The 10,921-nt window shown below is 35.7% G+C and overlaps 1 long non-coding RNA gene and 1 pseudogene across 3 annotated transcripts; one reads left to right on the top strand and one right to left on the bottom strand.

Moving 5' to 3' along the window:
* Positions 1–765: 765 nt before the first annotated feature.
* Positions 766–7,873, bottom strand: LOC147515546 (uncharacterized). 2 transcript variants are annotated; one of them, XR_015210707.1, is made up of 6 exons: positions 7,502–7,873; positions 7,079–7,417; positions 6,787–6,901; positions 5,461–5,838; positions 4,611–4,681; positions 766–1,139 (listed from the first exon to the last, which is right to left on the bottom strand). It is a non-coding gene; the product is annotated as an uncharacterized LOC147515546 (long non-coding RNA). The 2 variants fall into 2 exon arrangements; XR_015210709.1 differs by lacking the exons at positions 4,611–4,681; positions 5,461–5,838; positions 6,787–6,901; positions 7,079–7,417; positions 7,502–7,873 and adding exons at positions 1,698–1,781; positions 1,879–4,604.
* LOC147515547 (alpha-glucosidase-like) lies at positions 5,047–6,670 on the top strand (annotated as a pseudogene). The gene is made up of 2 exons (XR_015212980.1): positions 5,047–5,345; positions 5,921–6,670. The product of XR_015212980.1 is annotated as an alpha-glucosidase-like (transcript).
* Positions 7,874–10,921: the final 3,048 nt, after the last annotated feature.

Genomic DNA, 10,921 nt, shown 5'->3' with positions numbered 1-10,921 from the left:
ACTACCATGTCCAATGAAGAATTACAATTGGATGTACAGCCACATCTACTTCTACACATTCATGGTAATGTGAGAGAATCTTGCAAACAACACAAATTACAATATCTTGACATAAACAGATAAACTAAGGTGAAATATTTTCCTAGGCACCCTTAATCATAAGATTAAGCTAGAGTTTCCTTCTAGACCAAGATTACAGTATGATAGCCAAATATCAATTGTGTACACGGTTCACATGCATGAAATAAATACACGGTTTAATAGAAATAAATACATGGTTAGTTTACATAATAAATTACACGCTTCCTTCATAACTACATTGACTGAAATTACTCCTACCAATCGAGAAATCAGTAACTGCTGAAGCTTTGTCGATTCACTAATAACAAAATCTGAACACAAATGGACGCAATCAATAACAAAAATAAAGGGAGATAGTGGTCCTATAGAGACTAAAATTCTGTGTTCAAACTCATGATGAATGCCTTGTAATGATAAGGAGTTAAGGACCCATTGTAGTTAAACCCATGCTGCATTTAAGAAATTGAAACATGTAGCAAGTTCAGAATCGTATAGGTTCAATCTTTCATAAACCTTTAAGATCCATTCTTAGAAAAAACAAAAACCACAAAGAATAAGAATCTGAAAAAATAAAAGCCCAGGGTTGAGGATTCAAGGAAAAAGCGATTTGTTATACAATTTGATCAACTAAACAGAAAATAACGATTTTAGCAGTACAACGACACTAATGAGAACAAACCCATCTAACAATCAGAATGAAACAACCCTTTCCATAGCGTGACAATAAAATGTGTCATCTTTAATCTTCATTAGCATCTACCTCTATGACATCATACTAAGAATCATCCGTAGTGTCCTCAGATAATTCACTTTCACTCAATACATACTTTCCTGCTCGACAGTTGGCCCTTTGTGGTTTCAGTACATCAGTTATTAGCTTTGGCTTTAAACGAGTTTGACCTCTATTCCTTCTAGTTGCAGCAGGTTTCTTATCTCCTATTCTCCTTTTGGGCCCGGCTACAAATTCTTTGTCTTCATCTGCTTTCTCTACCATTGTCTCTTTTGGGATGTATCACCCTATGGAAATGCATTGCAGAAGTATATGTTCCTCTTGCAACCTGCAAGGAAAGAATAAAATTGTGAATTACGCACACTCAAGTCCTAGTCGCCTCGCTTAGTATTTCAACCGCTTTTATGTGGGGTGTGATCGATCTCGTGTACTGAGTTGCTCCCTTCAATAAAGCTGACACCGAGTAAAACAAACAAAAGAAGTAGAATTGTAGTCTAGAACTCGACTTTATATGCTTTACCTGTTCATGTTATAAAATTATTCTAATAGTGAAATCTCTTGGTGCTCTAAGGTTGGACAAACCACTGAAAAGCATCTTCTTCATAACCATGGTTTATACAGCTTGAAATCATAGCTATCATAACTTATTTGCTTAAATCACAACAATAAATCTGGTTACATGCAATAAGTTTAAAGAAGTTCATGTTTCCTTTAGAATTACTACATGTTAAATAAGAAAGTGATGCGAATAAATGATTTTTTTTTTGCTAGAAAGAAATGTTAAGGTGAAAAACTGTTTTGCACAAAACACTTAATATTCCTTATAATTAGCCATGTTGTTATTCATAGTGCCCTTAGATAATATTGCCAAGATTGAAATAAGTACCTCTAAGAACCAACTACTTGACTTGTACATGTACTAAGCATTCATCTCTAAATTATTCCACAAAGATCGTTATTGAAAACATCTCTGCAACATTAAAATAGAATGATAATAAGTAACAACATGCAGTCTTAAGTTCATTCACCCATTTATATGTGATAAAAAGATTAAATATTTGACATACTCGTAAGTTCCTTCACCAATTTGCTCTAATTCCTCGAAATAATCAACACTGCAAGATCCCCAAGCCAAGTGATTGATTGAGATTGAGCTTCTCCGGAGCGGCAACAACCACGATTCATCGAGATAATAGGACTAACCATAATTCATCGAGATTTCTTATGCACTATGTAACATCCAAATGATGTATTTGCTTGTTGTAGTTCATCGTAAAAACACATGAGCCAACTCATAATAGTGTTTGAACCCCCAAAAGAAAAACTCATAACAGTGAGGTGTAGGTGCCAATAATAATATGAAATAGTTGCATAAGATATTAATGGTACTCATAAGAAACTAAAAGTTGCATATTAATTATAAGAGTACAACTAATAATACTTCCATAGTTTCTTGTTTGTTGTCTAGGAAATAATCCATGTTTCTGGTCTTCCATTTATCTTTCTTTCCAAAAGACTCCACCTTTAAGTGATGGGTGCGTGGCAGAAACATTCATATTACCGTTTTTCCTTGATCAGCACATTAGTGTTTTGAGGTATTGCGTCTCACACCAATGAAAAACTACTAATGAAACTTGTTCAATACTACTTAGTTTGGTTTGTATGGATATGCAAGAGTTGTAGAGTGGCAATGGAATTGCAAATATAGTTTTGGTTACAGTATAAGTTACTTCTTGGGGTGGCCTATCAAGAATCGTCATGTATATAGTATTAACAACAATATAAAAAAGTGTTTTGACTCAATGTTACATTTGTATATCATATTATTCCATGCACACATTACCTGAGGAGAAGTGGGATTAGATAGTAGGTACTACACTATAGTTTTATTCGACATAAAACACTGATACATAATCATAATTTAGGATTTGACCAGTCATTCATTAATTGTTGAGTGTTTAATGTTAACATGTATCTTTATCTCTTGGATACTGTTAAACAATTCTTTAAACATGCTACTTCAATTCTAATCCTCTTTGCATGACTGAAAAGAAACATACTGAAGAGGAGGTGTTTCTTTCTGACATTGGATTGAATTTTACTGCTCAACTGGATTTAATTTCTGAAACGAATCATGTAATTTTTTGTTTCCTGGCATGTCAAAATGCCTTTGGTAGGAAGAAGTGCACTTCTGCTGTGTGAACTAAAAGCCTACGTAACCTCATGCCTCATTTTAATTCAGGCTATGCTTTAACATGTCTATTGTAGCTTGAGGACTTAATTCTTCTTTCCGAGTGAGTCCTTGTCTTCCTCTTTCATATATTCTTTAAACCCATGTACACATAGGGTAATTGTAGAAGATGGGCATCCAACTTAAAACCAATTGGTGATAATTGGTGATAAGTTGAAAGGCCCCAAGACTAATATATATTAATGCATGGCTTAACATATCGCATGTGGGACTAAACATCTCAACAGTAATAAACACAGAGATGTTGATGGTGATGATCATTGCTTTCTTTAATAATCTATCATTGTTTTCTGCAATTAATATTAGTATTTTCGAAATTGTGTTACCGTATCCATACATTTACACATGTTTTTCAAGTTCATACTTTGACGTGTTGATTTGATGGCTACAATCAGCGTGCTTTAACGTAATCTTGTTGCTTTTACTGGATATACAATCCATATTTTCCTTTTTTCAGTTAGTTTATTTACTTACTCCGAGGATATGTTGGAAAGCCACTTGCTCCGAAGGTTGTGTGATGAGTTCAATTCGCCATCGGTTAGGTTCTGTCCAAGACCTGTGGTCTTTGAGTGATGATCAATCCCTACTTAGATGGTTAAGTAGGAGCTTAGACCAATAATGGTTACGTTCCATCCCAGATTCGGGGTTCCTAAGGTGGGCGTACTGTGAATCAATGGTAAAAGGCAGGACTTGGTGCAATAATAAAGTTATCCCATTTTGAACGGGATGTCATGGGTTTAAATTGTGGAAACGGCCTGAGTGTAAGGCTATCTGCATCTGGCCCTCCCCAGACCGACACTGGTGGGAGCCTCATGTATGCTACCTTTTATACTGTGAATCCGAGACAACCTGAGGGCCATTTGAAAAGGCGCCTAGACCAGATAGAAGTCAAGATTTTACTGGGAGTTTAATCCCTTAAGGGTTTAGCTTCCGTCCAAGACCTGGTATTCTTAAATAACCATGAGTCTTTACCTAGTACCCTAGGGCCAAGGGCTTTTAAGGAAATGCCCACATCTATAGAAGAGTGATTAAGTGGGTTCAGTGTTTTGTGTAGAGTAGAGTAGGTCGTCCGAATCTTGCTGATGGACATGCTTAATGATGTCTCCCTTCTCTCAGTCTGCATTATGTTTTGTTAGTCTCTTTTGTATCTTCATATATTATTAGTCTTTTATCTTTAGTGTCCCTGCTTTCTCATGACTTTATCTGGAAGGTTGGAATAAAATCCCAACACGGGAACTTGTGAAGTTTAAGCATCATTTTTTTGGCTAAGTCAGCAGTTTGATACTTTGTATATAAGAAAGAGGAATATATAGAAATAATAGAATGTGAGGCAACTGTCAACTGGTATTAACACACTAACCATTGAAACCAAAACACAAAATAGAACAAATTTTTTTTTCATCTCTGTGTAACTGGTATTAACACACTAACCACTGAAACCAAAACACGAAATAGAACAAATTTTTTATTCATCTCTGTAAATTGTAAACCTAAAATAATAATTAAGTGATACTTAATATAGAATCAATCATTTGGCCAGAACCTTACCTCGACAGTCGACACGCAGTCAAATACTATACATTCCATGCAAAGACATCTATTAGATTTCATCTCATTTTCTGCAAAAAAGGAAGACACACATATCATTAGGAAGCATAGAAAAAGCAAGGCACATTTAAGTGCTTTCATAAAAGAACGATAAAGAATACAGATGCAAAAATGTTGAATATTCACATCGTCGCGTCATAAGGAGGAAAGTTTAGGAAATTATTGTTTACCCTCCTCTTATATGCAAATATTATGCATCTATGCTGGAATTCATCAAAACCTTAGCCGTAATGCCCCTATTTCTTTAATCATCAATACACTAATTCTCAATGAACACGCAATCCAAAATGCTTAAATGACAAATGCACCCAGATTTTGTGAGACCAAAGAGTGTAGAACTAACTTTTAATATAAACATACGATTTTCACTATCTTTCGTAATGTCACGGAGTATAACGTCCACAATCTATATGGGTTCCTAGAATCCAACCACAAATACAGCTTTAAGCAAAGTTATAAAAAAAGAGGCCATTTATACTTTCTAGGTCGACTTTCGTTGGGTCTGGAAAGTATACAGCACATTGGACTGGTGATAACGCGGCCACATGGGATGATCTACAGTACTCAATTCCGTCTATTTTGAACTCTGGACTGTTCGGGATCCCAATGGTTGGAGCTGATATCTGTGGCTTCTCCAGGAACACAACTGAAGAACTTTTCCGGCGTTGGATTCAGGTAAAACTTTTGTTCTCTATAAGTAATTATTGTATTAAGGAAAATATAGGCGCTACATATAGTAAACAAAGGGAAAAGGAAAAGAAAGTATAGGTTGTAGTGCAACAAATCTCACCTATATAGATTTTTGAATCTAAAGTAGGTCATATGGGGGTCCTCCGCTTTATGTAGAAGTGGAGTCCTTCCAACATAATTTACACACATATTAGGTCCCAAGGTAACTCCCTGATTAGCTAACCAGTCGGCAGAGAAATTGACCTCTCTCCAGCTAGATGTGATCACTGCATGATCGAGTGATGCTAGTGCATTAAGCCACCTGGTTTCCAGTTCCCATGGTACTTCATTGCCTCCAAAGGCATGCACAGAAGCAGTTGAGTCAGACTCAATCAATAAATCCTTCCACAATAGCTCTTTCCCCTCCCTCCACAATAGCATGACACTCGGCAATGAAACTTGTAGTAGGTTGCAGTCCTTTATTAATGGCCCCAATAACCTGAGAGTTTGAATCTTTATATATTATACCAACATACCAAATTCTTCTATAAATTTGTGTTCACAATTCTGTTTCAATGCAGCTAGGGGCCTTTTATCCCTTCGCCAGAGACCACTCTGAAAAGTTTACAATTCGTCAAGAGCTCTATCTATGGGATTCTGTTGCCGAATCAGCAAAGAAGTCGCTTGGACTCCAATATAGGCTACTCCCTTACTTTTACACATTGATGAATGAGGCGCACACTAAAGGGGTTCAGATTGCACGACCTCTTTTCTTCTCATTTCCTGAAGACGTCCAAACCTATAGCATTAGCTCACAGTTTCTACTCGGAAAAGGAATAATGGTCTCCCCTGTATTAAAGCAAGGGGAAGTATCTGTTGACACATACTTCCCAGCTGGGACTTGGTTTAATTTATTCAATTTTTTAAAGTCAGTAAGTGTAAAGAGTGGAAGTTACATTAATCTTGATTCCTCTCCAGATTCCATAAACGTGCATGTTCGTGAAGGTAATATTCTAGCCATGCAAGGTGAAGCCTATACGACAGAACTTGCACGCAAGACAGCTTTCCACCTCTTGGTGGCAGTCAACAACAGTGGTAATGCCAATGGAGAAGTTTTTTTGGATGATGGAGAGGAACTGGAAATGGGAAAGGATGGGGGGAATCAGAGTCTAGTGAAGTTCTCCAGTGAACTATTAGGGGATGAGGTCAAAATAAAATTAGAGGTAGTGAATGGAAAGTTTGTTGTTGGACAGAAGTGGATCATAAAGAAGATGAGTCAATATTCATTAGACATTTGGACCCTTTTTCTTATTAATATAACTGCAACCTAGAACATCAACCGCAACTTAATATAAGTATGTATCAGAAACAAAAGAAAGGCATACCAGAAAACTAAATAAATAAATGGAAGACAAAATACCCACAACACAAAGACGTGCACACTTACTTTTCTGTAAAGTGGGCGTGTTTTTGCCTCTGTCAAAGCGTTTCTCTCGTTGGCAAGATCATTAATCTCTTCCTCTAGAGCAAACATACGATTTTCACCATCTTCGTCGATGGATCTAAAGTCAATATTCATTAGATGTTTGGACCATTTTTCTTATTAGTATAACTACAACCTAGAACATCAACCGCAACTTAATATAAGTATGTATCATAAACGAAAGAAAGGCATACCAGAAAACTAAATAAATAAATGGAAGACAAAATACCCACAACACAAAGACGTGCACACTTACCTTCCTTCCAAACGTGTGATCCAGTAGAGCCAGCTTATCTTCAAGGTTCTTATCAATGGCACTAAGCTTCTCAAGCAGCTCCGCATCCTTATCATCTTCAAAGTCACCCTCATCGTTGTCGTCATCAACTCCTCGCATAAGGTCAAATTCTTCCTTATCCTCTTCAACATCATTAACCGAAGGACTATCTTCTTCATGTTCAATAATTCCATAATTCTCCTGATTATTAGGATCATACTTTGCCTTCCACTGCACTACCATGATTTAACTTGGTCACTTGCTTCTCTGGAGGGAAATCCAAACTTAACAGATTGCTCTCTTCTTGAACATTAACTGTGTCTATAAAAAAATGACATTCCCAATTGACAAACATGAAAGAATCAATCAAATAAGAATAAGTAATTAAAGAAGCAGTCTTCTTACCTCTTATTAATTGCTTTCTTCTTCTTAGTGATTCAAAAAGGAGAAATTGGTAGGATGAAAAAAAGATGGTAAGCAATTGATTGGGGGGTTTATTTTTTCTGTTGAGAAGACAAAAACTATTGATTAAATTGATTTGATTTGATAAGAACAAATTTGTTTGATAGAGAGAACGTGGGTAACGAAGATCTTCTCTCTGACTCTTGTTTTGATTGGGAAAAGAGAGTATGGAAAGAGGTTTTTATCTATTTTGGGTTAGGAACAATTGAGTTCGGCAAAAAAGGGCTTAGAATTCCTTTTTTTCTGCCGAATTATCGCAAAATCTGATGTGTCAGTCTCAGAGGAAAAAGGATTTTCAACTCTTAATTCATTTTCCAAGCTAGATCAATTGTTGCTACTCTCATAGGATCTGTTATGTTAAATACCAACCTGGAGTCCTGAAGATAACTGGGCCATGGACACAATGGATTATGCCAGATAGTGTGCGGGCCATCATTGATTGACCATGCATTGTGGGAATATATATATATATATATAAGCATATTCATGAATCTAATCAGTGAAATAAGTAACTAACTGACAACTTTTAAAACAAAAAGCACCTCCTCCCTTCACCTTCCCCTTCACCTTAACACTATATTGACTAATAAGATTTCATTTGACCTACATGCTTTGGCATCTACTTGATGTTAAAACATTTGGTGCCTAAATTGGGATGCAACTGGATTTTAATAAATTCTACTAAAGATTTATGTACACCTGATTAACTTCCAATCTAGCTCCCAATTTCGACAGCAGACTCCAAGTGAATTTTTGTCGGCCAAATTATATATTCAGCAACTAATACATAAATAATCTATCACCGTTTCATGTGTTCTAGTCATGATTATGCGTGATGGGACTTAAACATTTGGTCTCCAGTTTGTTTCTATTAAAGAAAGGCTTTACAATCCATGCAACTATCCATATGAATTAGAAAAATGTATGGCACTTTCAAAATTAATAAAATGTGAGTATCACGCATCATCGAGTATCGTATCGCCTACGATCGCAATGCAATACTATAGAAGTATCAATAATCATAGCTTTGATAAACATATACATAGTGTGAGTTTCATTACCTGTCCCTCTAGTTCATCAACAATATTCTTGCAGTTCACATCCCTTCGTTGTCTCTTCTATTGTTCCTCGGTGTTAAATTACCTTGGACTCGATTCATGGCCCTGTACATGAAATTGAGTTTCTTTCGTCGCTAAGTTTGTATACTTGAACCTTCGGTACATTCAGATCAATAATACCAAGTAATGTATCCACAAATATCGCTTAGTAAATCAATCTTTATAATCAAGTAAAGCAAAAGTAGTGCTGAAATGAGTAGATATATAAATCTCTTTCTAGCATGATGAAGGAGAAGTCAAAATCTATGTTATCAAAGAGCAAGAATATTTCCTATAGTCATATCATTTTTGAAAAACAATGATGGAAATTACTTATGTGCTTGCTGATTCATATATGAGAAGCTAATGCACTCTAATAGACAACGATTATTCTAAATACATCAGTATATAAAATGTATCAAGCGAAAGTAGTACCCATAAGTTATATATAGTCTGATAGGGAGTAGGAGTATTTGGCATATCATGTACAAAAAAGCCATGACATTAATGTGAGAGAGACATAACAGATTGCTCTCTTCTTGAACATTAGTTGTCTCTATAAAAAAAATGGCATTCCCAATTGACAAACATGAAAGAATCAATCAAATAAGAATAAGTAATTAAAGAAGCAGTCTTTTTACCTCTTATTAATTGCTTTCTTCTTCTTAGTGATTCAAAAAGGAGAAATTGGTAGGATGAAAAAAAGACGGTAAGCAATTGATTGGGGGGTTTATTTTTTCTGTTGAGAAGACAAAAACTACTGATTGAATTGATTTGATTTGATAAGAACAAATTTGTTTGACAGAGAGAACGTGGGTAACGAAGATCTTCTCTCTGACTCTTGTTTTGATTGGGAAAAGAGAGTATGGAAAGAGGTTTTTATCTATTTTGGGTTAGGAACAATTGAGTTTGGCCAAAAAAGGGCATAGAATTCTTTTTTTTTCTGTTGATCGCAAAATCTGATGTGTCAGTCTCAGGAAAAAAAATAGGGGCTGACGTGGGTGCCTGGGAGCATTTTCCACTACTCAGTATTAATGGTCTTTGATGGTTTTTTATTTGTCTTGGCTGTTCTAACAACAGGTTATTTCTATTTATTATTTTTATAATATATGATTAATATTAATAATAAGAATAAATAAAACAAAAAATAAGATACATATTAGTTAAGGATAGGAAACCCTGTAGGTAAAGGAGTTCACACGTAGAGTTTAATTTACACACAAAGAAAAAAAAATCACATAAAGGAGAAGGGAGGATTCTTGCTGAAAATCTACTGATAGATAGCTGCCGAGTGAGTAGATACTGTTATCTTTCATTGAAATTATCGACATTCACATTACTACGTATGTTAGTCTATTTAAAATTTGCTTATTCTGTCCAAACATAAGTTTTTGTATAAATTACGATTTCTGTCGATACCATGAGGTTCAACAGTTGAAACAAATCTTTATTTGAGGTTTAAATGTTTGAATGGGTTGATTTTTATTTGATTGATTGTATTGGATTGTGTTGTGTGAAATGTCGATTTGTATTCGTTGAAACTGTTGGTTTATTTGGAATGTGAAATCTGATCAGTGGAGGCTCTGAAAGAGCAGTAATTACATCAAAATGCGATTTGTAAGGAGTGGGGGAAATCAAGTTTTGATTATACAATAGTGTTGGGTTTTTGTTAGGGATTGAAACTGAGTGATTTCGGTGGGGTTTGGTTGTTGGTTGAGGGTTGTCGAAGTAGCTCAGGTGGTGTTAATGGCGTAAAAAATGCAATTTCTGGCAAGTGATGGAATGGGGTTTTGATTGTATCAAAAGATGGGGTTTTTAGGGAGGAGTAAAACCAATGGGTTTAGAGTGGAGTAGGGTTGGTGGTTGTGGTGGCTAATCCGGTGGTGGGATGCGCTGGTGAGGAAGAAGAAAGACCAGCGATGTTGTTCTTTTAGTTGAGCTTGGGCTTGGATCGAAATACTTGTGGGATTAATTGTTTTGTTTTAGATATTCACATATGGGCTTTAGTTCTAGTTGGGCTTGAGAAAGGCTAAAACTTTTGAGCCTAAGTTTTGTTGAGTTGGGCCTAATCAGTTTTTGTGTGGACCAGGTCTGTTGAGTTTGAGTGGACCGGATTCTATTAATTTAGATGGGCTTTGGGTTAGAGTTTGTTTTTGGGCCGAATCTGTGCCTAGTTTGGAATCGAGTTTTCACCTAATTAGGGTCAGATTTAAACTCACCCCCAAAACATAAAAAAGTGAGTTTTTTTAGTCTTCTTTCCAACCCA

Source organism: Coptis chinensis, chromosome 2, assembly GCF_015680905.1.
Source record: "Coptis chinensis isolate HL-2020 chromosome 2, ASM1568090v1, whole genome shotgun sequence".
NCBI lineage: Eukaryota > Viridiplantae > Streptophyta > Magnoliopsida > Ranunculales > Ranunculaceae > Coptis > Coptis chinensis.
Note: the sequence above shows the minus strand (reverse complement) of the source record. Positions and strands in the feature narration are given on the sequence as shown.